The sequence below is a fragment of the Babylonia areolata genome, chromosome 29, assembly GCF_041734735.1.
Source record: "Babylonia areolata isolate BAREFJ2019XMU chromosome 29, ASM4173473v1, whole genome shotgun sequence".
Lineage (NCBI taxonomy): Eukaryota > Metazoa > Mollusca > Gastropoda > Neogastropoda > Buccinidae > Babylonia > Babylonia areolata.
This window is the reverse complement of record NC_134904.1, coordinates 37,576,666-37,583,093: the sequence shown is the minus strand read 5'-3', so window position 1 is coordinate 37,583,093 and position 6,428 is coordinate 37,576,666. Positions and strand designations below refer to the sequence as shown.

General features: G+C 38.7%; 1 non-coding gene across 1 annotated transcript; it reads left to right on the top strand.

Moving 5' to 3' along the window:
• The first annotated feature begins 4,396 nt into the window (after positions 1-4,396).
• On the top strand, positions 4,397-4,468 carry Trnad-guc (transfer RNA aspartic acid (anticodon GUC)). The gene has a single exon. It is a non-coding gene; the product is annotated as a tRNA-Asp (tRNA).
• Positions 4,469-6,428: the final 1,960 nt, after the last annotated feature.

The following is a 6,428-nucleotide window of genomic DNA, read 5'->3' as shown; positions in this document are numbered from 1 at the left end:
GGCACTAATTCTTTTATCCTTTTTTTTTTCAAAATTATTTTTTTAGATAAAGGAGTTCAGCAAGCACACACACACACACACACACACACACACACACACAGATATATATATATATATATATATATATATATATATATATATATTAGGATTTATAGTGTTCTGAAGTTTATGGTTGATTTTTCACTTCCAGTCCTTAGTTGTGGCAGTGCAAAAAGACCCCCAGAATGAGCTGATAGCTAATGGGGTCTACTGATTTTAAAACAAAATAAAACTTTTTTTTAATATTTATTTATTTTTTTTAATGGAAATAAATAGGCACAATACCCTTTATTAATCCAGCCTTTGGGGTAAGAATTAAGGAAGGGGGGGTTGGGGGGGGGGGGAAGCAACAGCAAAATACATGAAATAATATAGTAAACCTGTACAGAACATACATACATACATATATATTTTCTTTCGCATACCATGCATATTGAAAATCAGTTACAGTGGATTTTATTCAATCTTGGCAGATTGACAGATGATGATATTAAGAGGGGGGTGGGGGCAGGGGTGAGGGGGGAATTGGCAGATATTGCACCAGAACGATCTGGGAAATCTTTCAGTACTTGGGGGGAAAATTTTTTTTTTTTTTTTTTTTTAGAAGAGAAGAAAAATGACTAAAGCAGATAGAGAACATTAGGTTTTACTTGAAACTCAACATGTTCAAGCACACTAAAACACATGACACACATATAGACATGCCCATGCGTGTGCGTGCACATTTGTCTCTTGATAGACCCACAAATTTTGATTATGCAACTGCGTTATGTGATTCAAATAAGATAAGTAAGAGAAGTTTACAGCTGGATGGTGGAATTGTGCATGTACAAAGAGTGGGATTTTTGTTTGGCTTTTGTTTGGTCCCACCTGATAATGGGATTCATTCTTTGTAATCAGTGCAGTGAAAGTGTGGTGTTTGCTGAAGTTTGGAATTGAGATCTTGTTGACTGGCCTGGCATTGTCAGTGTCCAGAAGGAAGGCGCAGAGATGTTATTGTCAGTAGTTGCTATAGCTTTGTTGAGAGAGAGAGAGAGAGAGTTAACCAGATAATTGGGTGGGCATGTTTATACACATGTGTATTTGTTCAGATGCCATTGGTGAAACGAAATGGGTGATACTCTTCCATATGAATTACCGATTTCCATGCGGGGGTTGGTGGGATGGGTGAATGATTTTGTTTCCCAACTCAAATTCCATTGCTGATCGTATCATTTTGTGCATTTTTTGATTGGCAGAATTGAGTTGTCGCCTATGTGAAGTTTGACAGTTTGTGTCATTGATGAATTAAAAGAAGAAGAAAACAACAACCTTGCAATGTAATTGTGTGATTGTGTTTTTTCTGTCCTTGTGTGTGTATATATCAGGAAGATGGATATATACTTCTAGTAAAGTGTTGTGACTCTCTTTCTTCATAAAAGTACACAACTTCATGTCAATGCTGCTTATGCTACCGATTCAGCTAGCACACAGCATCACAGGTAAATAACAGTTGCACTGGAAAAAACCCAGACACTTCCTCAATATATGTACTTGCGTTTCCGTTTCTGGGTTGTTTTGTTTTTTTTTGTTTTTTTCAGTGTTATCTGTCTACATGCATTACGAGCTTAAAAAAGTTTTCTTAAGTCCACAAATCTACTTTTAGAATTCCACACATGATAAAACCAGGGCATCTTTACACTTTTATGTCAAATATACAGTATGTATACAATGGAATGACAAGGGTATCTATCTTCAAAGTTTGTCAACATTCCTGCATATACATTACTGCAACCTAGCATGCACATGTGTGGGTGCACACACACACACATAATATATACCTATGTACATACACACACAAATCACACTATCAGACAATGATTTCTATCATTTGCCTTCTACATATCTTTCATTTCACACTTCTTTTTAATTTGTTTACTTATTTCTTTGTCTTTTTATTTTATTTCATTTGATGTTAATGTTTTACACAATGCTAAGGTAGGTTCTCAAGGCCTGAAAAGCGCATTGGGTTTCAGCAAAGGTCAGGCCTCTGCTCTTTTCTTTTATATATTTTTTTTAACATCGGGTGTGGTTTAGTTTGTAATATGGATTAGTCCACATGCTCTGGCATCTTAAAAGTGAAACTGAAACCCAAACTATGAATGCACACGCACACACACAAACATACACACACACACGCCCCCCGCATGCACACAAACGCGCACACACACATATACACGCAGTACTCGTGACATTAAGAGCGTTAGATTTTACAGCTGAAGGTCCTGGCTTCAAATTCTTATTGTGGTGCTTGTTAGATTGAGGTAAGTTTTTTTTTCTCCAATATCCCAGGTCAACACACTGTGTCTTGATCCCACTGGCACATATAAACGCAGAAGATCAAATACGCATGTCAAACATTCCATATTCTATGCAATCATAAGTTGCTTTACAGAAACACAAACATGAAAAGTCATTAATCTCATTGTGGCCAAAAAAAAAAAAAAAAGCCTTTCATATGCAGCACCATTGAAATTTAACCACCGATAAATTTCTTTACAAACAGCATATAATGTTTGAAATGTAAGTATGCACTTAAAGCATACATTTCCCTGTTGAATGCTTGCTGTAAATGGAAATGATTAATTGTAAATTTTTTAATAATCTTGACAAAGTGGACATTCAAAACTGGATGACTTGAAATAAGTTACAATTGAACACGGACAAAACTGAAGCAATGATAATAGGAACTAAAAAAAAAAACTGTCTTCCATCACAACTGACACAATCAAACTTGGCAGTACATGCGTCCCTCTTTCCACGTCAGTCAGGAACCTTGGTGTTGTCCTTGACAATACACTGTTCATGCAAAAATTTATCAGACATGTCAGTCCTGCTGCTGTCAACTGCGGCGCATCAGTTTCGTCCGGAAATATCTGTCCACTGATGCAACATCTAGACTTGTCGTTTCACTCATTCTCTCTCACCTTGACTACTGTAACTCTCTATTGTCTGGTTTGCCTGCTTCATCCATTCAGTCCCTTCAGCGCATACAAAACTCTGCTGCCCGACTCGTCCTCAGAAAGAAAAGATCTGAGCACATCACTCCTCTTTTGCAACATCTCCACTGGCTCCCTGTCTCACACCGAATAAGTACAAGATCAGCACTCTATGTTATAACTGTATTCACAAAACTGCCCCTTCCTATCTCTGTGGCTGCCTTCACCTCTACACTCCATCTCGCTCACTACGATCAGCTTCGGATCCACTCTGTTTACGCATACCCAGATTCAAACACTCGACTGTTGGCCGCCGTTCTTTCTCTGTCTATGGACCTTGCAATTGGAATGAACTTTCTCTTTCGCTTCGTCAAGTCTCCACTCTCAGCTCTTTCAAGTCTGGCCTTAAAACCCACCTCTTCCCAAAATAACTTCCCTTGCATGCCCTTCTTTGTCTTTAGTTTCTACAGTTTTTAGAGTTATGCATTCGTGTGTGCAAAAGCGCTTTGATTTGTCTCTGCACAAGATTCAGCGCTATATAAATACCATTATTATTATTATTATGTCAGCCCTGTGACTAATTCAACTTTGTGGTCAGGCTCAAAATGATTAAGTCAACAATTAATAACTGGAAGTTTTTTTCATCCATTGATTTCTTGAACTTATTTATCTTGGTATTAAAAGTGAGGAAATTTTGTTTATTTCCAGTTTTTGGTTTTGTTTTGAATATGGGAAGAGAGAGATTGCATTGATCAGTCTGGTCCGAAGTTGACATTTCATCGTTTTTGAGAGAGTGCCATTTAATACTGATATATATCATACTTACAACATGACCCCCCCCCCTCCCCCCCCCATCCACCCTTAAAAAAACAAAACAAGAACAAATAGACAAAACAAAAAACTACAACAAATGCAACAACGGATATAATGGATTTTGTGGGAGACGTATGGTGACGGGGCGAAAGGGAAGGGGTGAAAAGCCGTGTCCTTAAAATAAAAGAAGGGAATTTTAAGCCATATTTATGACTGTTTTGTTGTCCTGACACGTTAATAAATAAAATGAGAAGCTATATTAAAAAAATAACAATGAAATTGACCACTGTATGTCAGTGACTGCATGCTTATGTTAAAAAAAAAAAAAAGGAACGGCTAAAAAGGTAAAGGGTGGAGAGAAGAGAAAGAATCCTCACTCAGGGGACATTATCCAAATGTAAAAACATTCTTATTATGGCACGACAAGGGAAGCCTTGATAAAGTTTAACGTACTGGCATATTTATATTGAAGTACTAAATAGGCTTCATGTGATTTATCAAAACATTGCGACGCAAGATAATAATATCTTTATAATAAGTAAAACAATTTTCACCTTTCTAACAGGTCCTCGGTAGTATAGTGGTCAGTATCCCCGCCTGTCACGCGGGAGACCGGGGTTCAATTCCCCGCCGGGGAGGCTATTTTTTTTCTTCTTAAATTTTATTATTATTATTATTTTTTTACATTTTCTTTTTTTTAATCTACTTATAATACTAATCATATAATTTAATTTCATTGTATTACATTCCCTCTCCTTTAAATGTAGCTTTCTTCTTGCCCTCCCTCATCTTCCGTTCTTACTCAGTAAATCAAACGTCGGAATGAACTTGAGTAGTATTACTGACAGCGCAATTAGATGTCACAGTATAATTTTTCATTGTACTCCGCAAAAAAAAAAAAAAAAAAGAAAGAAAGAAAAGAAAGAAAAAAAAAGAATAATTAAAAATAATTTTGCTTTGCTTTTCTTGCCGGCATTGACACACTCTATCTCAGTCATCACTGATGTCACCACCATCACCATCACTAATCAAGTTAACACGGACCGGCAGTAGCGGTAAATCAGCCCGGTGATCGAAGATCTGAAGCCGGCAACGGCCGGTTGAGAGAGAGGGAGAGACAGACAGACAGACAGAGGGAGAGAGAGACAGAGAGAGAGAGAGGCCGGAGAGAGAGACACACAGACAGACAGACAGAGACAGAGAGAGAGGGGGAGAGACAGACAGAGAGCGAAAGAGAGAGAGAGACAGACAGGGAGAGACGGAGAGAGAGACTGAGAGAGAGACAGACAGACAGAGGGAGAGAGAGAGGGGGAGAGACAGACAGAGAGAGAGAGAGAGAGAGGGGGGGGAGAGTGAGAGAGACAGACAGACAGAGAGAGAGAGAGAGAGAAAGAGATCACTCAGTGCCAGTCCAATCTCTCTCTCTCTCTCCCTCTCTCCGCCGGGGCTTTCTCTCTCTCTCCCCCCCCCCCTCCCTCCTCCCAGTTTCTCAGTCTCTCTCTCTCTTTCTGGTCTTGTCCTGTGATTTCGCGTTTTCACATGGTTCAGTTAAAAAGCATCAGAAAAAAAAAAAAAAAAAAAAAAAAAAAGACTTCAGTTAAAACTCAGTGAGTCCACCGATGCACACCTGCATGCTGTCCACTGCACGTGCTGCAACTGAAGGGAGACAATTAATTTTTGAGAAAATGGCACAAAGGACTGACGAAAACCAATCGCTTCGCCAGGGGGTGGTGGTGGTTGAGAGTGTCAACAAATCAGTCAGGAAACTTCCTCAGTTGGGCCCAACTATATATATATCGATATCGGTGTATCAATAAGCTGCGAGGCCGGATGGGAATTAACACAGTTAGGCTAACATGGGATCAAGCTAATCCGCCGTAAAGTTTAGCGACAACCGGGCGGACGCCGTATATACCAACGCCGCGCTTTCGGATCTGTATTCAGTTGTGTGGCCAAGATGTTAACGGATGGGAAATTCATTAGACCTGTTTCTGGAGTATTGTTCAGTTCAGTGCGTGTTGTGTGAAGAATGTTTTTTATTTCTATCTTTTAGAAATATGTCTTGAAGAGAGTGCATGGAAGGAAAATTGATGATGCCAGTTTCACTGGAGTATTGTTCAGTAGGTTACGTGTTGTGTGAAGATGATTTTTTTTTTTTTTTTTATAGAAATAATTATGTGTTGAAGAGAGTGGAGACTAGAAACATTCACGATACCCGTTTTACTGGATTATTGTTCAGTTCAGTGCGTGTTGTGTGAAGACGATTTTTGAAAATTATTTTTACTTAGAAATAATTTTGTATGTATTGAAGAGAGTGCATGGAAGGAAAATTCATGAGGCCAGTTTCACTGGAGTATTGTTCAGTTCAGTAGGCTACGTGCTGTGTGAAGATGATTTTTAGAAATACGCCTTGATGAGAATGGATAGAAGGAAAATTCATGATGCCAGTTTCACAGGAGTAGTGTTCACTTCAGTGCCGCGTGTTGTGTGAAGACGATTTTTTGAAATACGTCTTGAAGAGAGTGCATGGAAAGGAAAATTCGTGACGCTAGATTCACCGGAGCATTTTTCAGTTCAGTACATGTTATGTGAAGATGA